This window comes from Passer domesticus, chromosome 3, assembly GCF_036417665.1.
Source record: "Passer domesticus isolate bPasDom1 chromosome 3, bPasDom1.hap1, whole genome shotgun sequence".
Taxonomy (NCBI): Eukaryota; Metazoa; Chordata; class Aves; order Passeriformes; family Passeridae; genus Passer; species Passer domesticus.
In genome coordinates, this window is record NC_087476.1 from 50,374,275 (window position 1) to 50,401,636 (window position 27,362).

Here is a 27,362-nt window from a genome sequence, read left to right on the forward strand (position 1 = left end):
GTGTCGTAGCACTTGAAAGACAGAATGTCAGTATGTGATGGAAAGATATCTCAGATTGCCTCACAGGGAATCACAGACTCACAGAACATCTGGAGCTGGAAGGGACCCATGAAGATCACTGAAAGCAGCTCCTGGCCCTGCACAGCTCTGTTCCCAAGAGTCACACCATGTGCCTGATGCCCAAATGCTTCTTGAACTGTGTCAGGCTTAGTGCTCTGATCACCTCCCTGGGGAGCTTGTTCCAGTGCCCAGCCATGTTCTGGGTAAAGAACCTTTTCCTAATATCCAGCCTAAGTCTCCTCTGAAACATCCTTTGTTTCATCCTCCCCAGAACAAATCCTTTGTTCTGTTCACTTGGGTTCTTGAGTTCTGTTCACTTGGTAATCAGAGATAAGAAACGAAAAAACCCCTGCCCCTTTGCTTCCCCTTATGAGGAAGCTGTAGACAGGAATAAGGTCTTAGGTATAACTTTAGGATGAAGAGGCTACCTGTCTAGCAAGGGAGGATTTGCAATGGTCAAGTATAGCCCAAGAACTGCATTGCTTTTTACTTTTTCCCATTCTGTTTCCAACTTTTTAATCCAGATCTTGATATTTTGCTTTGACAGAATATATTTGCAGTATTTTTCACTCTCAAGTGCCCCTGTCTTAACAGTCAAACCCAAAGGAAGTTGACCAATTCTTTGTAAGAACTTCTTCTAATCTAACAAGTCTAATCTAACTAATGAATGCAGAGGGCCACAGCCAAACATGTTTAATCACTTTCTGGGACACGTTGAGAGGCTTTATAAAGATATTGTGGCCAGCTCCTTGATTGTCTCAAGTCTTTTCTTGAAGAGGGAAAGAATCTCAAGGCAGAGCTATAACTTGGAGCTCCCTGAGTCATCATATAGACCTTGGGTCATTTGGACATTATTCAATAAAGAGAGAGGAGGAGGAGGAGAAGGATTTTTTTTCCCACCTAAAGACTGTGAAAAGGACCTTCTATGCAAGAGAAGATCTTATCTTTGGGACAGAAGCACTAACTGTTATAGTATATATGTAATTGTATTTCAGAGGCCAGTATAATTTGATCTTTTAAATGAATAAATGACTAAATAAAAGTCTTTTGTTCACATGCATGGATTGCAGCATGCTGGATATTGTCTAACACTTCTTTTGTCACTAAAGAGCTAGGGAATCAGCATTTCAGAGGCCAAGCCACAGGTTATTCATGAGTCGTCCAGGCACAGTGACAAACATGTTCACCCACAGATGACCAACAAATTCTTACTATTTAAAAAAATCACCAATCAAAAATAACCAAATAAACGTGCTAAAAATTTACAGGATATATTATTTACAGTGTAGAAACTCATGTACAAATATATTTGGCTTCCCTCTTTCCTCAAATGATCCGTAGTTGTTTATCTCCCTTTATGTTTCCTGGAGATGGACAGACTCTACACTATGCTTTTAGAAAATTAAAAATACATTTTTTTCTACATCAGTTCTGTTAACTGTGCCACATCTTACTGAAATTATATTTTCTTGACTGCTTTTCACAGTATTCTCTACAGTTTTTTTCACCTCACCATTTTCAGGTTTCTTTCCAGAACAGTTGTCCCAGGAGAAGTTCTCTCCTCCATCTCAGCTTTACGCTGAGCTCCATGCAGTAGATGACTCTGTGGAAGATAAATGAAGCTGTCTTCAGTGACTGCTTTCTAGGAGGACAAAACATAAGCAAGAAGTGAACAGACCCTTCAGTGGCAGTTGAACATAGACAGTTAATCTTCAGTCATCAAAACACACAGGTACCTTTGGACAAGTCAAAACAAGAAAATATTTTTCCCATACAACCACAAAAACCTGTCTGTTCTTTAGATGTTGTCTTTCTTCCTGTTCTCATGAATAACACTAACAGAAGTGGCCAGTGCTGTTGGAAATTGCATTGTTTAATATCTTTTTTCATACCACCACGGAATATCAATATTGGTTTCAGGTAGCTGAGTTAAATTTTTGGTGTGAGAATCTTGTAAATGTACACCAGTTCTCATAAAAAAGGAAAAAAAGAAAAACAAACAAACAAACAAACAAACAAAACCCACCCCAAAACAAAATCAAACCCCAAATTCTTGGAGAAAATAATTAAATATTTTTCAGTGTTTTGGGAGATCCTTCCTCTTCTGCGGGGGAAATAATCCCTTTTTCTTCCTTTTCCTGTGGAATATTTTAACACTACCTGCAGAGTATGAAACCAGGAAGAAATTATTCTGGCTATGGGACTTATTTTACTTGAGAATTGCACAGGGTAGTAATTTTCTTGCTGCCTGGGACTGACAAATGTGATTTTTATCCTCCAGCTGTAAATGGGCACAAGTACCTATTGTCATGCATTTGTGGACTTTATGTGAGGTGATGATGTTTTGAGTAAGTGCAGATTCATGCTGTGGTTTGCACAAGCAGGAGCTGTGGCAAGAGCCCTCAGGAGAGTGAGAAGAAACCTCTGCTACTGCAGCAGCATTCTATTTCTCCTTGGCTTCTAATTTATTTAAACTGCCTTTCTCTACTCTTCCTTTGAGGTATTAATCGTGGATCTCTCACAATACCTGCTCTTGACTTCCCAAATTCAAGATCATTACTGTTTTGATCTCAGGTAAATATTTGCATTGGTTCTAACTAGGGAAAGGTTGAGCTGGCAAATGAATGCTGTGAATTTAGATATGAAAAGATTGTGCATATATGAGAAAGCTAAAATGTACAGACTTCCCTAGACAAAATAGTGAAGGCTTTTAGGGCAGCTTTCTGGATGAATATTATTTAGAAGGAATATGTCTTTGCATTTCTTACTGCAAAAGTTTGTTGCTTTTATGCTGTGGTATTTTTCTGGCTTTTACCGAAGTGTATTTTTGCAAGAGGGTTTAACTTTTGTGTGTAGTGTAAACTTTTTTTCTGTGTGTGTGTTTGGTTGCTCTTTTGTTGTTCTTTTCAAAAAAATATATTAAAAAAATTATTGTATTGTTGCCATCTGTTGATTTACTAGACATTTGGGAAAATACCATTTTCCCCCTGCTTTGTCATAGCTTTTTCTTTTAATGAATAACTATAGAAATAATTTGTCATATTTCTGAAGAATGCTGATGGAAAATGATTATAGAAAAGAGATTATGTTGATGGATCTAATTTACAGATGTACATGTGTATAAACCTCACTGCTGATACTGAAGCTTTGTCAAATAGTGCTATAATAATCCTTTTAAGTAACTTGTTGCATCAACCAAATCCAAAGTATTTTGATCTGTTATTGCTTTAATTTCCCATCTCAAGATTACCACACAGCTAGCAAAGCAGTTTCCCTGTTTTATCTTCAGAGGGAAGGGAAGCAGTGCCATCCACTCAGCTCTCAGATTGATTTATCTTAATACATTCTCCGATTTCTGTTGATTCCTCTATGATCTGGTTGATACTCCGAAATTTATTGTCTGCTATTCTGTTTCTTTTGGCAGCCCCCTTATCCACAGCTTTTCCCAACTATTTGCAACCCTCTGGGAGGCCCTGTCTGCTGAAGCAACACCACTTTTCTGCCATCAGGTTTTCAGGTGAATAAAAAGGAGTTTTTGCAGTTGTTTTATATTTCTTTTACTTTATGGTTGTCCCCATGGCTCTGTTGCTGAAGGCTAGCTCTGATATAGACTCAAAGGGAGCAATAAGGATTATAAAATGCCCACAGGAAAGGAAGGCACTACAAGATTGACATCTCACCTTATTCACATCCATGTAATGGAGCTGAATCTTGCTGCCTCTTTTGGCCACTGTTATGGGTCTCTGAAGTAAAAGAAGCACATAGAAAACAAACTCATTTACTGAATATCTTTAAAATTTGCTGCATGCGGTAATATTTTCTTAAAGACATCTCTCTAACAGCATGAATATGCACAGTGTAAGGTGAAGTAAACCAGCTGTGACATCACTTTCATCCTGGAAGTCTCCCAGAGATTGCAGGTAATTCAAACTTAGCCTGGTGATGCTGGTGTTGCTTTACAAAGTTGGAAAAAGAAGCCAACCAAATGTGCCTGTACATTTATAAATAATCCTCTGTCAAATCTGGTGTGCAATTTTGCAACTGGATGCAGAAGACTATTATTTCTGCCTCCTGTATGTTCTGCCACTGATTATACAGTGCTAAACAAAGACGGGTGTGGATTTGTTGACTTACTTATTGTGAATAGAAACCTAGCTTATCTTTGTCTCTCTATCATCTTTGCAGAATACTAGGGATGCCAAATAAAGCTAAAATTAATCACCACACATGAGTGTTATTCAGCATGATAGATTGTGGTTTTAATGCATCAACAGCCTAGTGACTTGTCAAAGAAAGACTTTAGGAATAATCTAGAGGAGAATAAAGAAGGATTTTCTTGGATGATTTGCTAAATTCTTCCTAAGAGGGAAAAGCATAATGAAAAAACCACAAAGTGTGTTTGAAAATGAAAGCTATCCAGTAGGCTGATTGGAGGTAACTTCTTAGAACTGAATATGAGATAATTGTGAGCATGGAGCAAAGTTGTGAAGAGCCCGTAGAGAGGGAATAAATACCTGATGAACAATGCGGTAGATGGCAGAGCTGTGAGAGTGATTCAGAGATGCGACAATTGGGAGAAATGATCATCAAGTGTGATTACTATACAAGTACAGAAAAAAGGCCACAGGAAAAGCCTGTGTATTATTTTTTTCTTTTTGTGGGAGCTTGTAGATGGAAGAGTTGCTTCTTCATAGACAAGTTATGGAGAGAGAGGCTGCAACATGTAACAATGATGGTGGTGTCAGCACTATAGAGGTTTGCTTTGAAGATGATGCTCTGTTTATACCCAGCAGGTAGAGCATGATGGCAGCATTCATGGCTGTTGAGAGACAATGCAGTGATGAAGGTTTGCAGAAAAAAAAAAAAAAAGATGGGTTCTTTATAGCTGTGTTAAGCTTGGTATGAAATAAATTATTAGACCATAAAATTGTAGAATGGCTTGGGTGGGAAGGAACATGAGAAATCATCTCCTTCCAATCCCTCTGATGTGGGCAGGGACACCTTGCACCAGACCAGGTTGCTCAGAGCTCCATCCAGCCTGGCCTTCAATACTTCCAAGGATGGGGCACCCACATCTTCTGTGGGCAACCTGTTCCAGCACTTCACCACCTTCACAGCAAAGAATTTCCTCCTAATATGTAATCTAAACCTACTCTCTGTCAATTTAAAGCTATTACCCTTTGTCCTGTCACTCCACTCTCTTGTAAATAGTCTCACTTCCCCTTTCTTGTCGGGTCCCTTCTGGTGATCACAACTCAGTCACCCCAAAACCTCTTCTTTTCAAGAACAATCAGATAGGCAAGATTATATTTAGGATGGTGTAAGATGGGTCTATAGAACTAAGGTAGACCTTTGAACAGTCTGCAGGAAGATGATATTTACATTTCTGACTTAGATTAAATACGTAAATTCTAAGGTAAAAAGGGATATGGCAGAGAACCCTCAGAATCTAGAAAAGACAGAGATGAGATCTTCTAATGGAAATACTGAATACGTGGGATAAAACTGTATGAATAAATGACCTTAGGGGTCTCTGAAAGATTTGTAGAAGAATATGACTTCTCATGAGTTCAAAAATAAGAGTTCTCAGATTTGCTGGTGAAATAGACACTTTCTGCAATTTTTGTGTTTGTTCTGTGTAATCCAAAATAATATTTTCTTTGGATAAATTTTGACAGCTCAAAAATGAAATGCATTTACAAATGAAAACAGTTCAATGTGAAAACCAAATGTTTTATAATGAAATTATTTTAGTAAATAATGTTGACTTTCCACAAAATAGCTAAAAAAACCTGGTGCAAAATGACAAATATTTTTCCTTACTCTAATTGAAGTCAAATCAAGGAAAACAGGGTCATATCAGGAGACCATACACTGAGGCTGTGGTATCAAGAATGTAGTACTGGTACTATAAGCTGAATAGTTTCCTTTTATAAGTAGGTACATGTATGAAAAGATTCATACACGTATTGGGTTGTCAATGTATACATTGTTCTTTTGGTGCTGTGAAGATTAACCACATTGAATAGTTCAAGATAGGCAAGGGTTTTTAATTTTTATGGACAGAAACAGAAAGGCGTGATTATTTGAGAAAGTTTTTTAGTTGCAAGTGCCTACCCTCATATTCTGGTTGGAATTTCTACTTAAACCAGGGACTAATCAGTCTCCAAACTATCACCTGCCTCATGGCCCAAGCACTGATCTGGAATGTGTGTGGCCCAAACTCAAATTCCTTCTCAAACTTAAAAAAAAATGTCAGGAGACATAGTGGGGGAATGTCTTCACTGTCAATCTGTATTATTTTCAGGTGTTAATGCCTAATTTCTATTCTAAAAAAATATCTTTATGGCAGTTTATTTTATTCTATTTTAATTTAAAAGTTGTTTCTGTCCAGAGTGATATATAGTGTTAAGCCTGCAAGCTGCAGAGAAATGTGAGCTAAGTATCCTAGGTATTAATAGGGTGGGATGTTTCATTTGAATGGTTCTATGCACTAGATATTATCTGCTTTACAATTCCACTGTAAAGAACATGTGGTGAGAAAGATGCTGAAAGGAGGCAGTTTGGAAATACAACTAATTACTGCATCTGAAGATTTATCATCTTGTATCTGAATGTGTTGGAAGAAGTACAGCAGTATGCAAATTCTTTCATTATTTCAATTTTCTTATTCAAAATAGCTTGTGAACTTTGATTTTATTGGTAACATTCATGAAAGTATCTAAATGTTACAATGTTACAGTACAGCAAGGCTCTATTTGCATTCTATTCAATCCGTAACTGCTATGGTGACTGTGCCATTGAGCTTTTTACATGTGCTTCCACATACTTTGCAAATAATGTGTTTTTTTCCCCTTAGAGATGGAGGAAGTCTGGAATAGTGATGTTAAGAGATGCCTGAAATCTCAGAGTGAATCAGAAGCAGAGACTGAGAGGGAGTCTAGGTTTGATTATTTATTGTTTATCCTTTTATTCACTGGATCATAGTCTTACTTTTAAATTCCTAATCCCTTTGTAAGTAACTGATGAGGTTGCTGCTTTTCTGGTTTGGATCAGCTGGATGGCATGTGTTATTTGAGTGAAACTGCATTTTTCACACTTAAGAGTTAATAATGTAACATGTCTTACTGGGTGGAGGTTTAAAGTTTCTGTAACCAACAAAAGTGAGAAGAGAGCCAAGACAGCAAATAAATCCTTACACCCAGACTATGAAAATTCCAATTCTTAATAGCACTCCCTCAAATCCTATTTTAATTTAACTTTTATTGAAATATTTCAGGAGGAAAGATTAAAAAACCACAGGGGAAATAATTAATGAAAGTGAAATAAGTAGACATCTCCAGAGAAAGAAACAGCATTTGAGAAACTTTATCCCTATCTCCTGTGTTCTCCTCCTCTTTTCTGAAAATGCATTCTATACAATTTTTTTAACTTGTTGAAAACTCCTGTTTACTTGTTCCAGCCTTATTCTCTGGTCCCACAATGGTTTGAGAATCTTTAAAACTAGTTAATTTCCTGTTGGCTAAGACATGAATGGTAAATCTCTGTTTAGCCATACTATGACTCTGATTTACTGTCAATATGGGATATTGCAAGGTATAGCTCTGGGAACCATATCTACCTCTAAAAGTGATGGATGGTCCCTCACAGCTTCTGGCACTGGCAGAGCCATTGGCCTGACCACTCCAGGCAGAGCTCTCATTCAGCACTTTCAGCTGGAAAGCTGCAAGTTTAACATTACTGACCATGGCAGTCTTGGCTTTGGGTCCTCTGTGCCAGGCACTGGGAACTGTCACTGCTTGGTTTGCACTGCCCTGAGGACAACCACAGCTCAACAGGGATGCAAACAAGGGAGCTATCCTATGAAGAGCCTGTGGGAAATAATAGAGAAAGCCACCGCCTTGAGGAATGTGAATTTTTGCTATTTAAGGAACTACTGATAATGTCAAAATATCCCCCCAAATAGTGAGTTTTGATCAGTAGGAAGCGCACATTACTCTAGAGATAATCAACTGGTTAACTGAAGCCTCCAAAGAAGTGAAAGACACAACCCTTTTACCAAGGAAAAGTTTATGTGGTAACTCCCAACTCTTGATGAGAAATGTGTTATCACTGTAATCTGTTTATGCTTTTTCTTTCACAAGAAGTGCAGCAGGCCAAACCCCTGGAACAGATTTTGTTTATAATACATGTAGTGACATCAACAAAATATTTGGAAAGACACTGTATTCATACTCAGTGTCACAAAATGTTTCAAAATTGCTGCCTCTGCAGAGTTCCCAGTAAAACAGGAAATAAATGAATTTAAAATTGCATGAGAAGCAGAAAATAAATTTGAAAATAATGTTAGATGCAGAAAAATATAGAATGCTGCATTAGACACAGGAGCTGGAGGGGATCAGATTTTCAGCCTAATTGTGAGATAGAGTGAAGGCTGGAGAATGATCCGAGAAAATGATCCTTAGAGGAGGTGATCAGACAACATGAAAATTCATGGACTTTTTTGAAAGTCAGACTTTTTTGAAAGTCAGGCTTTTCAATTTGTGTTCAGAATTTTTCTATAATAAACATAAGTATTCTTGCATAAATTATGCTAAAAGTGTGGTATGAAGTTAAGTACCAAATGCTGTATATTACCATTCTTAGAATTTAAAGACTTGGAACATAAAGGTCCATTTACTTTTTTATTATCTTTTTTTTTTTTTTTCTTAATTTCCTTCAAGCCTGGAAGAGTCAGCAGCCATGGAATTTACTCTTAAAAAGTTCCAAACAATATAATTACTAAGTAAGTTTTTTTTCCTATTTTGGGACAAATGGTGTGAAGCAACACAACACTGCAGAAGTCAGCTTTCTACACAAGTTGCTGATAACAAAAAAGTGGTTAATAAGGAACAGAGGCTTCAAAAAAGACTTCTAAGGATACTAAACCCCAGTGCTCTCAATTGTAGGCACTTTGGCCCAAAAAGTCAAATCCTAGAATGTGTTCTCAGCCCATCTCACTCCATTAAATAGCTCTCTTCTCCAAACTGGAAGCTTGGCATTGGTAGCAAAATGCTCACTCTCTCAGAGAGGTGTCAAAGGGAGAAGTCCAAGCTGTACTCAGAGCATGAGATCATATTGAGGAAGGCTTTGATATTGAGAGATTTGGATGGTGAGATTTCTGTCTGTTTGCAGAAATCAGGTTGTACCCATTAATATGAAATTTGCTCTCCTTTTTTTCCAGAAAGATGTATTTTGCTTACATTTACAAAGAAAGATTAACTTTGTAGGCAACCAGGGTTTGGACTTTTCAAACTATTTCCATTCCCTCTCGCCCTCTACAGATCCCCAAAAAGAGAAAGCCTATCCATTCTTGAAATTTAATAATGTAGCCTGAGGTTTTTTTTGCAGAAGTAGCAGCTACCAGTATTCTTATTACGCTAATGTCCATCTTGCTGCATCACTGGAATCTTGTTTTCACTATTCCCACTTATCCTTTAAAATGAGATGAAACTACAGGACTGACATCTGTTCTTCCCTAAAAGCAAAGCAAAAGCCCAAACTCAGACTGTGAAAGGTTTTAAATACTCCTGCTGAAACCTCTGAAAGGAAATTTGCTTCATGCCTTGAAATAAAAATGGCTGTGCTCAGATTCAGACAGATCACTTTGTGATTTCCACCCCTGCCTCTGTGAATATTTACAAAATCACTGACTCTCATTTTACTTTTCCAAATGACGATAGGAAAAATTTACAAGCTACCTTTTTCAGAGTAGGCTCACCCCTCTAAATACTTCAGAAAGTATTTAGATATTTAGTATTATTAGTATTTATATATTTACTGTATTTTCTTGCTTTTTACTAATTTTCAAACTTAAGTTAAAGATATGGCTTTCCACTGAATACTTATCTCCTGATATTTTATTTAAATTTATTTAAATCTCCCCTTCTAATTGGATATAAAAATAGCCTCTGGTTACCTGAGGATTATCAGCGATTCACTGATGTTGGAACATGTTTTAAGCAAATCAGCTGTGTAGCATTTAAAAGTAAGCACATGAAATCAAATGAAAGAATGGATTATTGACCAGCTACACATTCATCTTGCAAGGCTGAATCCAACAGTAACCATTTTTCACTTCAGTCTGAAGTGTTTATTTATGATTTTTTAGATGATAATAGAAAAAAGCCTTCCAAGAGCTAAAACTACATCATCCTTCAGCAATATAGTTTGCTGCATTAATCTGGAAATAAACCTGAGGCTTAATCTGGAAATAATTGTTTAGGTTTTGTAGTTTGCATCATGATTTCTTTTGAAGGCAGTGTGAATTGCTGCTCTCATAAGGGTGGAAAAAGTGTTGTACACATTGGAATCTTATGTTAATCCTTGTACACTTCATGTGCAAATATCTACAAATAGTCTAAGTTTCTATCTTGAAAAAAAGGGATATAGAACAGAAAGGACTGTAATTTAATCCAATTTGCTGCTATTACTAAACAAATCCACTGAGCTCCATCTTGCACTTAATTAAAGTGTTTTCCCTCTCTGCTTCTACTGAAGGAGGCTTCCAAAATTTGATTTCTTTGTTGTTTAGAAATATTTTTTTTTCATCTCTGGTTGAAATTTATTTATGGTCACTTTATAATCATTTGCTTTTCCACTGACATTGACTCTGAAGTGTGAACAGTTCCTTTCCCTCCCTTCTGCTTACCTTTTGATCTATTAATAGAGAACTTTAAGATGCACTTTAAGACTTCCTTTCTCTGGGTGTGTGTTCTAGCCTTCTTTTAGTCTTTACTAACATCAGCTTTCCACTTCCTTGATCACCTTAGAAATCCTTCTCTGCATCTGTTCCAGATTGAATTTATTTTTATTGCCTCTGGGATATGAGAGTTGTGCACAGTAGTCAGGGTAAGGTATTACTGGGGCCTTGTAAAGGAGGATACTTATAAACATTTCTTTTGTTGCATTATCTACCTCTGTATAATTAGTGCTCCCTATTAAAATATGAATTTTTGGGCTGATAATATTTTTCAAATATATGAGCCAAAATACAATACATGTGTGTGTGGTGGTTAAAGGGGCAGGAGGGGTTTCAATGATCCTTTACTAAAACCAACGTTTTAGCAATTTGCTTTCATGGGTGTAAGAAGATATTGACAACAGTAACTTATTCTGGACACATGGAAAATTCTTTGTGTGAAATTCAGATTCTGACTTTTTCTTACTACAGAGCAGTACCAAACCCAGGGTGCTGAGTTCTGGACTATTAGTTTTAGTTTAATATACATCAGGAAAAGAAAGAAAGCAAAACCTCTTGAGTTCTCCAAATTGCAGTGACATCTGTTCAGTAAAAAGAAGAAGTAATGCATAAGTAAATGAATACTATCAACATATGGTGACAGCTCCTAGATCTGTTTTGGCATGGAAGTAAAGTAAGGGAGGTTGAAGAAATTTTCAAGCTAATGGATAATTCTGGTTCAAACAAGCTCAGCAGGTAGTCATTTTCTGAGTTTTTTTATGACTTACTAAGATTTGTGGAAGCCATTTTCCTTGTGTGCAGGAGTGAGGACCATCAGGTGAGGCTCCTGGTTTCTAGCATGCTATTTCCTTTTTGCTTGTATGAAAAATGGTTTCTCTGTATAGGAAAGAGTGGCTTGTGACCCACCTTTCTGGCAGGCTGCCCCTCTGCTGACCTGCAGGAAGCAGATAAAATATAGGTGGAAAAGGTTTAATTCATCTTCCTCTAAACCCAAGCACTCTTGGTTATAGCTAAAGCTTTCTCTGCAAAGAGGATTTCCTAGATAGCTCAGCAGAACCCAGCTCCAGCAACTTTCAGGCCATGGAAGTAAAAGTTAAAACCCAGCTTTCCCCAGCTGAATGAAATCCCTGCAAATCTCTGGGTCAGGAGAGTATGAATAATTAGCTCATCTCTCAAAACTGGACTATTACCTATATGCCAGGTACTGCCTTTCTCTTGGAGCTCTCCTAGTTCTCTGTTGATAGCATCTCTTTGGGATGTATTTTTAGCTCATAATCTGCCAGGCATGGATTTATAACCTGATGCTGGAAAAATTCCTAGTATCATTGCTGCTGCCTGGAGCTTTGCTGAACCTAATTTAAATTAATTACTTGATCCCTTTTCACGTTCTGCCTCTTTAGACATCTTCTTGGTTGCACCTTTTCAGAGCAGATCCTGCTTCCTCCAGGCAACACAAGCAGTAAGCAACTGCATGTATACCTGTGCTGTCACCTCATCATGTGCTCTCTTCCATCTGCAGGCAGAAGCACAGGCACATCTGACCTGCTTGCCTCTTCCTGCCTCCACAGTGGAGCTGCAAGTTTGTCAATGATTAACTGATTCAGCTGGTTTTTCTGGATTAACTGATTTAGCACAGCGGATCTGGTGAATGCTGAGTGGAAGCCAAAATTTCATTAGCTTTCTTTCCTTTCTGTCTTCAAAATAACTGAGCTCAAATCTGTAAAAACCCTGTAATTAGCTAAGTGTCAAAGGTCCTCTCTGCATCTTTTTTGAAGTTCTAAAGGCAATTTGGAGATTAAGCAAAGGTTTTTCAACTCTAAAGGCAGTTCACCTTTAAACAACTGCTGTCTACTTACCCCTGAATAATTATCATTTTAAATGAGCTGGGGTACTTTTAAACTAAATGTTCTCAGAGTAGGTGCTGGTTTTGTGGGAGATTTATCAAGGTGGTCAAGTACTAATAATTTTTATAGGAAGTCCCAGGTCTTAGGCTGGCCCAGTTGTGTTGCAGTGCTTGTTTGTTGAGGTTTTATTCTTTCAGATATAGAAAGGCATTTATCAGAAATGAAAAAAAAAAAAAAGTCCTGATGGAGGAGTAAGGGAAGAGAATTCATGCTACCAAAATTCAGAAACTGAAAAAAGGTGCTGGTGTTAGATTTGTATGCAGGCTTCCTGTGCAGTCCATACAGAATAGAGGTGCTAGCCTGCCTCCTCTGAATGTAGTGGCACCGAGGATTAGACTCTGCAGCTCAACACCTAAAATTGAGATGGTTTCTTTGCACCTCTGTCCTTCTTACCTTTCAGATGTCTTTTCTAGAGGCAAGGGATCTGCCTGGCAGAGAGTGACCATGAGGAAATGAAGGTTTAAGCTGTAGACAGATCACAGTAGGAGCAGAGGTGTTGTTTTAATGAAAACTGTAATATATTGCTTAGTAGGCCAGCCAACTTTTGGGTAAAGATTAAAAGTGTCACTATAGGATACCTGTCTATGTATGAGCAAAAAATGCATTAATAATAAGATACAACTGTAAACTGTGTACACATTATACAAGCAAAGCTGAAATAGCTTTTCTTGTCCTATGAATTTTCAACTTAGTTTGTGCATTCATATAAAGGAACTCTCTTATAAATTTCTTCAGGTCACTCATGATGTTCAGGGGTTGAAACATGCTTGTGTTTGGAAAACAGCCAAGGGAATTCTGTGTCCAGATCCCTTTCACTGCTTGAGATGTACGTAGTATATCTTCCTCCAACGATTCAATTATTTGAGTAGCTGCTTGTACTTGAACAATAGGTGTAGCAGATCAGACCAAAATGATGCTTGCACTTATTTTGCTCTGATGTGGATGTCTAACGGGAGGTCAGAGGCAGCAGGGAAAAATCAGAGGCAGCAGGGTTGGAACCTTACGACATGGGTGGTGAGGCACAAACAACCTGAGCTGCTTCTCTAAAAGGATTTCTATCTTCTGAAAGGCCTTCAAGGTTCACTCTTCTCTTGTGTAGTGACTGACAGGTCGCATTTCAGGTGAAGAATTGGTTGTGCACATCTGGAACCATTCTGAAACATGTACCTTGCTCTTTTTAAGATTACTGAACTCATAATAGTTTACAAGATGGGTTGAAATTTATTGCTGAGCTGGAAGTAGCTAGATTCATTTTTTTCTTAGGGGACAGCAGAATTTAAGGTTCTATTAACAAATCTGAGTCAACAACAGAGCTGTGCAATAGATGGAGAGAAATAATTTATCGTAAAGGTCTAGTGAAACTTGTGTACAACCATTGCCACCTACAAAATATTCATTTTTATTTATATATTATACAATAAAGGTGTCAAGGGTTTTCACCTAAACACATGAATACTAAAAAAAAAAAAAAGTAGTATTTTGCAATTCTGTAGTTACTGAATCTACCATTTGATGTGTAACCAGGGTAGGAAACTCCTCTATAGAATTCACTGTTACCACATGCTCTTCTAAAAATTCTTCTTTTTGTTGTCTCTTTGTATTGTACCTTTTCAAAGACTAACTTCTCCTGCTGTTTTTCTTGGTTTGTTCTGTGGTTCTCACAGTGTATGAGGTACCTGTCTGGCTTAATTTAGTTGAAAAAAAAGGAAGTGGAAAAATAGTTAGATTTAAAAGGTGGCAGCTGTAACAAGAGAAAGAAAACAAATGTTATTTATATTAGTAGGCAGTTTACTCTTCCAGTGCAGCAATTTGTGTTTTCTGGTGTGGCTGCTGGCTGCTGTCAGCCCTCCCAGCAGTGATTCAGAACCTCTTAGTCACTGAGCAGGGCTGGACTGGGGATTTCTGCTGGCTGGCTCATCAGAGCAAAGGATTATATCTGGCTAAACTCACTTTGAAATATCAGAAATGTAGGATGATGAAGGGAAGCTGACCAGTGCTTTTTGAATTAATCAGAGTTCAGAAGCAAAGATGGGAGATAGATACCAGCATATTTTTTACAATGACTCAGAATTTTGCAGCAGCTGTAAGTCTGGGCAAAGTTTGCCCTCCTATGTTGTCAGAGCTGTATTTTTCTCTAGTTTACAAACAAGCAAAATATTTATTCTGAAATTCCTGCAACATTGTCTACTGTATGGATGTATTTTGCTTTCTTGATCCTATTGACTGTTTCCTACTATGCATGATACAATTAATCTTATAGTAAGATGGTCATCAGATTTTTAAGACTTTGCTATGTTAATTTCAACTATGGCTAGAAAGAATCACGATCTGAAGTTTATGAATAAAAAACACCCCAAAATTCCAAAGGAACCTCTAGAAACAGCATCAGCATCAACCTTAATAGTGACTCCCTATTTACCCTTACTTGGGTCCCTTTACTTAGTCCCTATTTACCTTTACTTGGGCAGTAGTATCAAAATTTAGTGTCTTCTAGTGTTGTTTTGATAGTAAAATAGATTTTGTCACAGGTAGCAATAGAGCTGCAGACAGAAACTTTACAACCTTTAGCAGATATTTAGCAAGAAAGATCATTAGAAAAACCTGACATATCCTGGTGGGCTACATCAAAAACAGCATGGCCAGCAGGTCAGGGGAGGTGGTTCTTCCCCTCTATTCCACTCATGACATCCCACTTGGAGTGCTGAACTCAGCTCTGGGAACTCCAGCGTAAGAAGGGTGTGGACCTGTTGGAGAGAGTCCAGAGGAAGCCACAAAGATGACCAGAGAGCTAGAGCAGCTCTCCTGCAGAAACAGGCTGAGAGAGCTGGGGCTGTTCAGCCTGGAGAAGAGAAGGCTCCAGGGAGACCTTAGAGCAGCCTCCCAGTACCCAAAATGGGCCTACAAGAGAACATGGGAGGGACTTTTGACAGGGGCATGTAGAGATAGGATAAGGGGAAATGGCTTCAAACTGAAAGAAGACAGGTTTAGATTAGTTATAAGTAGAAAATTTTCACTGTGAGGGTAGTGAGGCTCCGGAACACATTGCACGGGGAATCAGTGGGTACCCTGGAAGTACTCGAGACCAGGTTAGATGGGGCTTTGAGCAGCCTGCTGTAGTGGAAGTTGTCCCTGTGATGGCACGAGGGCTAGAGCTAGATGATCTTCCAACACAAGATCTCCTCTCCTCTCCTCTCCTCTCCTCTCCTCTCCTCTCCTCTCCTCTCCTCTCCTCTCCTCTCCTCTCCTCTCCTCTCCTCTCCTCTCCTCTCCTCTCCTCTCCTCTCCTCTCCTCTCCTCTCCTCTCCTCTCCTCTCCTCTCCTCTCCTCTCCTCTCCTCTCCTCTCCTCTCCTCTCCTCTCCTCTCCTCTCCTCTCCTCTCCTCTCCTCTCCTCTCCTCTCCTCTCCTCTCCTCTCCTCTCCTCTCCTCTCCTCTCCTGTTAGTACCACCTTAAGATCAAGATTAATCCTATGATATCCCAAACCTTGCTTTCAAGAATTTGAAATGTGATTTGTAGCTCCTTTAAGCCTAAAAAGTAATATTTCTTGGAAGAGGAATATAGGGCATCTTATCTCTAGTGAATTATTTTTATAATAGCTTTATCAGCTTTGTTATCAATATTTTTTCCTTCTTTCTGCATTTATAAAGAAAAACATAAGGAGGAGAAAAATATGGTTTTGAAAGACACAGTTCATATTTTGAGGGTTTCTAGATAGCAGTCAAGAATAGGTACAACCAGCAACAGACCGCAGAAAATAAACCTGTGAGGTGTTTGTGTACAGTTTTATTTATATGCTCAGAGAAAGCTAATTAACACGCTTACCATAAAAAAGACGGTAAATAGGTTGGAGGCTATTTTAAAAGCTATTTCATTTTCTAGATGAACCAATATTTTAAGTCTTCTCCTGACTTTTACCTACTTAGCCTGTACCATTTTACAGTGGCTTGCCTGATCAAACCAGAATATCCACCCTGTATTATCTGGGGCAAAGAGCTTCAGGGATATAATTAGGTAGAGAAATATATCTTTAATTATACAGGCCTAGAAATATTATACTGCCATAATTTACAAAGTTACTTAAATATTGCTTGTGAAATATTCTATATAAAATTAAAAATGAACTCCCATATATTTGTTTAAAGTTTGTATATGACATTTCAAAAATACATTCAGTCATCATGGAAGGTGTAAATGACATCTAATGCTGTCACTGTAACTCTTTGGCTATCTCACTGCTATTTCCTCTGCAGATAATGACTGTGCTGTAGTCTTGCAATCATTATTTCCATTTTTCTTTTTGTGATTTATCCTGTGTCACTAAGAAACAAAGTCTGTTTAAGTATATTTTTATTATCCTAGTCTAAGAGGGCTTTATGATTATGAGTTTCCATGGTGCCTGCTGGAAGCTCTTTGTTGCTCCCCAACAGCATTATTTTAAGTCATAATATCCTATAATAACCAGGTGAATAGATCACTATGTAAACAGCACACAAATTTATTTATTTTCTTCACTAGATTTTAATTTGACATTTTTTCTCTTCAGAAGTTGATTCAGTGAAACAGAGCAGACAGAGAAAATGGGGAAAAACCTGTTGTAAACTCTGGAGTGGCTGGTACAATACTCACAGATTGCCTGTACCAGAAAAGATTCCATTTCCTTTGCATATTTCCTGCAAGTTGATCTGAAGATGTACTTGACTGATATCTTAACATTCAATACACACTGTTGCTAAACTTGCATTTTATACTTCAAAGTTCTGTAATTTCCTCATCTTTATTATGAATGATTTATGGAACATTCTGTTAAAGTAAACATTGATAGCATCAGGTAGTGCCTTCAGAACAAATGAAAATAATCATATTTCTGTCAAAAGTAGATGGAAATAATAATAAGACAATATCTGCACCAAGCGCAACCCAAATTTTGTTATTAATGCATAAATTTTATTTATGTCTAGAATATATTGAAATACAAATACTGTACACAGTAGAAATGATAATGTGTTAGAAGTTATGGACTTTTTGCTTACATTTCTACTTAGTATGCATCAGCTGACATTTTTAATAAAATGTTTATTGGGAATCTGGAAGAGTGTTACCATGAAATAACAGCAGCCTCAGAAAGGATATAATCTGAGAATTACAGAGGTATTTATTACACTACTCAGTTACCTGTGGGCTTTCCAAAGTTTTCAAGGCAAATAAATTAATCATTCTAAGTGAGCAGAATATTAAAATAAGGGAATGCTGAATTTAATTTTTTAGCTTACTTTAGAAGATGAAAATAGCCTCAGACATGATTGTAGGTTGTGCTTGGAGCTTACGTAATTTGCACTTGATGCTGTTATGGGGATGACAGAAAGAAAATATCCTCCATATACTGTGGAATTTACAAAACTAGATATAATAACTGAAATAATTTTATGAGTCTGGAAAATACACTCCTGAAAGCCTGGTACCCCTACACCCCAAATCACTTCCTGAGTACTGTACAGTAAACTAAAGCTCTCTTTCTGAAATTGGTGAATATGGAACACTGCCTAGTTTTCAAAGAAAACTTCTTTATATTTATGTACATTTTTATATATGGATATACTTAAATAATGTATCTGTGTCTATCTGTATACATGTGTCTATTAGTTTGTTTAATATTTTTGAAACCACTGGATGATATAATTCCCAGTTGCCATGGTAGACCTAAATACCTTACGAACCCTGCATATTTTGCAACAGCAGGTGACCAGGGAGAAGGAAAGCATTATAAATGTTTCAAGGGAGGTCAAGGCTCCTTAAAAGTACCAAAGTACCTTAGATTTTTAAACCTTTTTTTTCTTTTCTTTTTTTTTTTTAATGCAGCATTAGAAGGGCTACTTCAATATGGTGTTTTTAACTTTAAAAATGCTGCCTTAAAACATTTTAGAAATGGAGCTTCATACTCAATAGTCATTTGTTAAATTCCTACAGATCACACATAAATAAATGTGAATACCATAAATATCCTGGCCTTCCCTTCATCAATGACAGTTCACTTGTATTTCTTTAGACTGACTCTGATCTTGGTTTATGAAAATCTAATGTAGTTCTTATCAGTGCTGATTATGTATTTTGGGCATGCCTGACATGGGCATTAATTATTGAGTATAATAAAGATTTTAATATAATCTAGTACACATAGAATAGAGATTTAGAGTCACTATTTTTCTCTTAGTTTCTGTATGGTGACAACAGATTTTTTAAGGCTTATGTTTTTATGGTTAATTTCTGTGGTTTCATATCAATTTCTAGCATAGTTTTTATAAGATACACCATTCTAATGTAAATATTGTTCTATTTTCCCATATAATTTTCACTAGCACTCTGCATATATAGATTTTCCACATCCTTTTTCAGATATTCTCTATTGCCTACTGACAAGTAATGAAATACAATAAACTAGGTCAGAGCTTTTTCCCCTGATCCAATTTTGGATGACCCCTCAGAAAAAATATGGGGCAAGGGATTGTTGTCAGAGTAGCAGGATTTGGAAACCTCTATGAGTCTGTGACAATTAAGTTACACATGCTTGCCAAAGTTGGGTTGTTTTTTTTTTTTTTTTCAAATTCAGCTTAATCAGCATAGAGTTGATAATAACTGCAGTTTGCAACAGCAGGTTGAGGGCTTCTTGGCATGTCTAATGACAAAATAGACTACTGCATAGTGTAAACTACATATCAAGCCAAAAATTGAATGACTTTATTGTTTCATTCTGTATCCTCTGATCTGCAGAGCACATAAAATAGAAAACCTATCTTTGTCTTTTATTCAGAAATCTTCTTGTGAGACCCTTCTGTTCAATTTCATCATCCAGTTAATTATTTATCTTTGTTGCTATGGTCCTTGGGTATATGAAGGAATCTTCAGACTACTATTGCATAACTTGAATTTCTGAAGTAGATCCACTCTGAAATTAATATATTCAGAAATGCTTGTGTGTAATTCTTGAATATATCAGACCTGTGATAATATTTCATTGGAAAAGACAATGAGTTAAATTTATACATCACAGGGAAAAGGCTAAGTCACATTTATTATTTAGTTCAGGCTACTTTAGATGTGTGTTTGGGACTATGCAAAGGACTGAAATGAGGAAGTGAACATTTCCAGATCAAGCACCTTAATTGGATGCTTAAAATAGTGTTAATACCTCTAATCAGGTAGTAACAAAGACATAATTTGTGAATGATAAGCCAAAGAGGAACTAGCATCCTGCCATTACCAGACCTGGACAGGTGAAGTTTTTTAATATATATATATATATATATAACTTCCGAATGAGCTGTGTAATCCTTTAAAATCTGTCCTGCAGTTGTAAGGCTTACAACATGTACTTGGATATGGAAAAATGTGGGCCAGCTGTAGTGAAACTGATGGGAGAATGATCAGAGACCAAAGGAGCACAATTTTTGGGGAAAGAGAAAGAGACATAGTTTGACTTGAAGAGGACACCACAGGCACAGATGAAGACCTATAAGAGGAATAGAATAAATTTGTTTCTGTACTTCTGATGCATTGTAATAATAATGACCTTACATGGTAGCACTGGAAAATTTGTTTCCTTAGTGTAACTGATCTACATTGTCTTTTTGGCTGTGTGGTCTCTATTAGTGTACATCTTTTGTAATCATTCTAAAGAGCAAAAGATATGTCAGGATTGCTATAAGTAATTTTGGGTGGGAGCTATACAGGTGACTTCTTGAGTGGTAGTCCAACTCTATGCATCTGGGAAAGAGCCCCCCTATTTAAACAAAACTAAAAATACTGAGCTATACTCAAGGACTGTATGTGTGACAGAATGATTTTTCTTCAATGTTTTTCTCACTGTTTTTGCCTTTAATATATACACCTTTTTTTATTTTGCTACTTCACTACAGTTTTCCACTAAGGACTTGAAAATGACTGTCAGCTGAGAGCAGAGAAAGCTGTAACAAAATGCCTCTTTTATAGGATCTTTACTTGAAACTTTGAGGCTAGTGGCTCCTCACAGGGCACTGCTTTTGTGGCTTCATAAGTGGAGCACCATGTCTGTAATATTAAACTGTGGCAAAGTCATCAGAAACAGCTAAATTGCATCCGGGGAAAATTATGTAAGAGTCAGGAATGTTAAGAAAGTGTTTCACTCTGCAGCATTACCCTTGTTACAGCACTAGAGACATTAGCACAGACTAGTCACAACATAGAGATGATCAAACCCCATCATAGGTTGGATTCCAGCCTGTGCGCTTCTCACTAAGCACTTACAGTTCTGCAACTGTTAATTGGAATGTTGGATTACTTCTGAATCTAGACAGCTTTAAAAAGATGTTGGTATGGTATAAAACACACTAGTTCTTGACCATAAATGACTTTACTTGGGTGGGGAGGGGTATCTTTGTATCTTCTGTAAAGGCCTGGATTTTGTTCCTTTTTCATGATCTTTATATCTCTGTTAGTGGTTTGTTCAAATTAATCTCAGCTCATGTATTTTGTTCCTGTTATCCTTACTGCACATGTACTTATACTGATTTTATTTACTGATTATATGAACATAAATAGACATGGATCTTCTTACTTGTCTTGCTTTTTAAATTATATTAGGAAAAAGTATGGCATTTTCAATGTAATCTGTCAAGAGAGAAAAATATCTACTTTTTTTTTTTAATAACCTCTTTTCAGGGAGGGAGATGGGGAAAGTAGCTCCTTTGATTCAATTTTAAGCATTAAAAAATATTTTGAGTTTCATGCATTAGTCTCTCTCTCTCTCAAGAAAACCTTGCTGCATATGTAGCTGTGTATGCCTTGGAAAAGACTTTTAAGGCTAGGTGATTTTTTTTAATGTAGGAATTTTTTTTTATTTCCAGGGAGTCAGGTCTGCTGTAGTTAATCCAATCTCAAGTTATATTGCTGTGCTGGGTGAGTTCTGTCCAGGAGAAATAAAAGAAAAATTCAGCATTTTTAAATGTAGTGTAGAGATGAGACCATGGTAAAAAAAGTAGAACTCTCTTTTTGTACCCGAGACTGAGCTAGCAAAAAGCATGACACCTGCAGTAAGGAATTATCACTGTTTGCATTCAGAAAGCTGGCCACACTTCTTGCTCTAGCAGTTTATATACCAATATAACCTTTCTGGGTTATAGATGTAGAAATATCAATAATTATGTGAAATTCAGGGAAAAGGTTGTTCTCTAGATTTGTAATTTTATGTGAGTGTAGGAATTGACAGATTTTATTGAGCTGAGGTTTGTCTTGCGTGTCCTTCTGTCAACAATAGCTAGCACAAATAGCTGGTTTGGAAAGCATCACAACTCCTTGGAGGCAGAATAGAAGAACTTGTAGTCATGTTTATCACTGGCCTCTGCTTTTAGATTGATTGATTTAAGCCTGGAAATGTTAAACTCTATATAATTTGCAAAAAAAAAAGGTACTTTCCAGCAGTTCTTATTACTTGAACTACTCCTGTTTTCTATACTAATATTCAGGTGTTCCTTGAGTCTTTCTAAACTTTTGTTCTTCATACATTCTGCTGCAAATTATTTTCAAAAAGTTACATTATGAAAAAAAATTTAAAAATTGAATTAGTTTAATTTTTATTTTCGGGATCACTTGTGTTACTGTAAGAGGAGCTGTAAACTTTCTTCCCTATAGTACTGATTTTAATAAATTTTCCTGTTTTCTTGTTGCGCTCCATTTGTCTTTTTTTTTATCACCCTTCATATGATTGTGTCCATTTGTATAATTCTTACTATCCTTCCTTAAATCCCACCTAATTCTCACTACCAAGTTTGGAATAAGCTACATGTTAATTCACATGAAGTTACATTTCTCATTTATAGGAAAAGTATTGTAACATTTTCAAAGGTGTTTTTCTCTACTCCTTACACAATATCTTGTTTCCCTGATTTGACCATAGCTGCACCTTTATTTTCCTACTGACAGTCAAATTCATTTTCTAAACTGATTCTGATAATTCAGAATCTTTGCCATTTGTATGAATGTGAGCAAACTTGGTTTTAAAAGGAATTTTTATTCTGAATAACCAGGTTAGACCTTGCACTTCTTAAAAAAAATATAATTAAATAGTCCCTAAATTCTGGAATTATGGTTGTATAAATCTTGTGATACTCTAGTGGATAAATGACTCAGATACACAATATTCTATTATTTTGTTTGCTTCTTTCTTTATTTTATAATTCAGAATTTAACTTCACAGGGAATGGCAGGAGCTATGCATTTCTGCAAATGTCATAGTTTTTCTTGGGATCACATTTCTCAATATCTTGGAGGTATACTAGGAATCGAGTTTCCATTCTAGACATCCCTTGCTGACCCCGATGTGAGAAGATATATTTTGGTAATCTAGAAAAATAGAGAAAGGTATGCTAGAAAACATAGATTTTTTGGTCCCCGTTGTGTAATGTGGGACACTCTAAACCACACAAAAACATATAACATTTAACATTTATAAATCTGAAAAACTGTGTTTACAGGACAGACCTGGATCTTGTCTGAGGTTTGTTTTTTTTTTTTTTAATCTGATTTAATCTAATTCCTTTACTACATAGGTGTAATTCAACCATGTGTAAAAGACATAATTCTCTATAGAAAAATAGAATCACAGAATTGTTTAGGTTAGAAAAGACCTTTAGGATCATCAAGGCCAACTGTAAACCCAGCACTGCTAAGTGCACCACTAAATCATGTCCCTAAGTTCCATATCTACACATCTTCTAAATGTTTCTAAGCATAGTGACTCAACAGCTTCTTTGGGCAAACTGCTTCAATGCTTGTCAACCCTTTCTTTCTGTGAAAAAATTTTTCCTAATATCCAATTTAACCCTCTTCTGGCACCTGAGGCCATTTTTTCTTGTCCCATCACTTGTTGCCTGGGAGAAGAGGCCAAACCCCAGCTGACTGCAGCCTCCTTTCAGGGAGTTGTACCAAGTAAAAAGGTCACCTCTGGGCCTACTTTTTCCAGGCTAAAAAAATCCCAACTCCTTCCAGTGCTCCTCATAAGAATGATGTCTCTGAAATTGACTGTAAGTACCTAAATTTTTATTTTAAACCCATGTGAACCCATGGGGACATTGAAGCATCGTTAATAGTAGCAAGAAGTTGAGGATAATGCTCTGTTATTTCATGTTTGTCGAATGTATTCCTTAGGGAATTTTTCCAGGTTTATCATTTTACTTTGTTCCCATGCAATTGTATTATTACCCTGGAAAAAATGCAATAGGCTGCAAACATGACCTTCCCAAACTTTATTATCTTTTTAAATTTTGAAATGAGTTAGAAATAACACTTCAAGATCCTGGTATTTTAATTTTTTTTTAATGCCTACCACTAAAGTACTTTAAAGGAATGATTCAACATCATTATTATTAGAAATTATAGAATGACTAATGTGATTTAGAAAAAAAAATATTTTTCTTCCCTTTAATATCCTTTCTACATTTGTCTTCTTTAATATTCACTGTGGAGGCCCAGTAATACCCATGAGGGGAAGCGAGGCTGGGAAGCTTATGCTTGCTGAGGAAACATCAGCATGTTTGTCAAAGTGTGTGATGGGCAGCTATGTGGGTTCACGGTAATTTTTTTCTTAAATATTCTATTTGTGTTTTCTTGTGGGTGGGTTTTTTTTTTTGAGGGGAGATTATTTGTGTCTTACAGCAATATTAATGAGATTTTTTTTGTGGAAAGGCAAAAACCTGAAACCCATTATTCATTTATTTAAAGGATGTGAAAACTGAAGAGGTGACATCATGAACTCAGTTTAAGACTATTTCATGCTTTCCCTTTATATCTACTGCTTGGTTGTGCCCCAGCTGTGCTTCCTGCTGGGGGATGTGATCACAGAGGAGAGTGGTCTGGAGTGACTGGAGATGTCCTTCTGTACAAGTGCTTTGTACTGCCCTGAGCCTATGCAGTCTCTGATACATTTGTGGGGTCTGCAGCTACTAGAAGTAGTGGTAGTTGCCTTTTGCTATGAAATGGGCTGTAAAAATACAAAAGAATTTCACTGAATAGAGGATAGGATGCAGAATTCAGTTAAAAGCTTTCCAGCTGCTGAGACTTCCTTTTTCTCTCTGCTGTCTTCTCCCTTCTTCCCTGAGTCCATTCACTAATGGTTCTGAGTTATGTCAGTAATAAGCGCTACTAAAAAATAAGGGAATAAAATAATAATAATTTTAAAAGTAGATGAAAAGAAGAGAATGAATCCAGGAATGGGAAAAAAATTAATATAATACTAGAAGAAAGGAGGAAGGAGTAGAAAAGTCAATTGTGGCTTTAGAGAAGGAAGGGTCCTTTGACAATTCTAGAAGAAAAAAAAGAGGCAAAGCTGCCAAAAGACTTTTTCTTTAGCTACTCAACTGGTTTAATTTTTAAAAGCAATTTTTTTTAAAGTGTGTGTAAGTTTGAAACAAAACATATTGAGGAAGCTGTGCCTGTAGAATTTTATTTACTTTTTCTTTTTCTTTTATTGTCTTTTTTCATTTTTTTTTCTTTTTTTTTCCCCAAAATGATAGAACTAAGGCAAAGAATTTAATAAACTCTTATTTTACAGGATCATATGATGGTTTGAATTAGAAGGGACTTTAAAGATCATCCAGATCCAACCCCCTTGCCCTGGGCAGGAATACCACCCACTAGACCAGGTTGCTCAAAGCCCCATTCAACCTGGCCTTGTAACTGCCAGGGATGGGGCATCCACAGCTTCTCTGGGCAACCTGTTCCAGAGTCTCAGGACCAACCTCACAGGAAAGAAAGTCCTCTGTATGTCTAATGGAATTTCTCCTCTTTCAGTTTAAATTTATTACTCTTTGTTCTTATCACTGCAGTTCCTGATGAATGATTAATGTAATTTTTAGCGGTTAGATTTACATAAAATAAATTATCACTTTGGATTACTACTTAAGAATTTTCACGTCTTCAAAATTCAAGTTAATTTTTAATTATTTGTATTCTATACTTAAGCAGTTTCTTTTACATGAAGTCCATGAATAACATAAATTTTACTGCAAATTTATCTTACAATAGAGATAAATGGATCTAAGGAGTTTAATTGCTTGAAATTATTCTTGAATTTGTTTTGAATTTAGCAACTATTTCCATATAGTGATGCTCCGCTTTCTGCCCAGCAGATTAGGGGTTTGAATCCTCCTTGCAATTAAAATTTTACTAACATAGTGCTACAGACTATGCATGACTGAAAAGGTAGGTGCCTTTATGTTTAATTGGTGCTGTTTGGTTTCATGAAAGATATTTAAATTCTCACACAGCTAATGAGATATGCTGTAGTTGGATCACTTTATAGAGAACTGAGATACATCAGCTGGAATTCATCTTTGCAGTATCTGCTCCTGACTGCATCCCAAGCACCATCTTGTAGAGCACTGACGGATGGGCAGCTCCCAGTGCTGCCTGTTGGTGTTGTTATGCTTCATGATGTACTTCATATTCATGGAGCAGGGACTGGGAATGGGAATGTACTGCACTGCTGCAGCCAGTAGATTATAATGTAATTTCTTTCTGTGGCTCAGTAAGTGTGTAAGAATATTGCACAAAGGTGGAACATACTCCACAGAAGACATTGAAAATTTCTCCTCCCCTATGCTTGATGATGTGGATTCAGTCATATCAGGGAAGTTAGAAACAACTGCCTGGGTTTCCAGCAGAACAAAGTGAGTGCCCAAATAAAGTGCTCTGCTGTGCATCACAGGCTCATGCCCACATCCTTCCCATTTCTGTTGCACTGTTTTTTTATAAATCCCTCAGTCAGTAAATAGTCTGCTCCACGTTTTTGCTGTCCACTTCCTATTTAGGATCTAAATTAAAAAAAATGAAGCATTTACTAAACTGTAATCTTGCCCAAGTACTTGCTACTTGTGGTAGAGTTATTACAATTATTTCTTCTTATTATTGTTCGGGGAAAAATTATAAATGACCTAAATATCTAATGTACAGGTTTTCTACAAGTATATGAACATGCTTAGGAATGCTATAATGGGGAAGCTAATTTGAAAGGAAGTGGGAAGAGAATTTAGGTGCAGTTAAGTAGCAAATAGAGGTCAGCTAAACTGAAGTTTGTGAATAAAATTGAAGGAAGGGAGTAAGCAAGAAATGGTTATTTACTTATGCAAATTGCCATCCTTCTATTTTTGTACAATACTTGAATCTGCTTATTATTTCCTATGGCAAAGACTAATATTGGCTTTTTCTCTTCTATTCTCCACTCCACCATATACCTCTTGTTTTTGTTTTTTGCTTATAAAGTTTTCTATCCTCTTAGGTTTTCATATAATTCTGTTTACCTCTTGTGAAATAGGTTTCTGTGGGCTTATTTGAAAAGCCAGTTCTTTCTGTAACTACAATTGCTTAGTAATAATCTCCTTTAGGTGGAATTTAGGGTATTCAAATACTCTTGTAATTTTATTAATCAAACTTTATAGCCAGATTATAGCAGAATTGCTACTAATACCTTTGTATTAGCTATGAACTTGTTTCAGTCGGCTGTACTTTATCCCTGTAATTGCAGCCTTTTTTAATAACCTCATTATTTCGTAGCTTTGTCCTTGTGCAAGTCTTACTCTTCTCTTGAATTTCTGAAATATTAACTCCTGCTGTATGTCTGAAGCATTTGTGCAG

General features: G+C 36.6%; 1 long non-coding RNA gene across 1 annotated transcript; it reads left to right on the forward strand.

Annotated features, from left to right (window-relative positions):
• Positions 1 to 1,591: 1,591 nt before the first annotated feature.
• On the forward strand, positions 1,592 to 3,580 carry LOC135298081 (uncharacterized). The gene is made up of 3 exons (XR_010360052.1): positions 1,592 to 1,792; positions 2,561 to 2,634; positions 3,485 to 3,580. It is a non-coding gene; the product is annotated as an uncharacterized LOC135298081 (long non-coding RNA).
• The last annotated feature ends 23,782 nt before the right edge of the window (positions 3,581 to 27,362 follow it).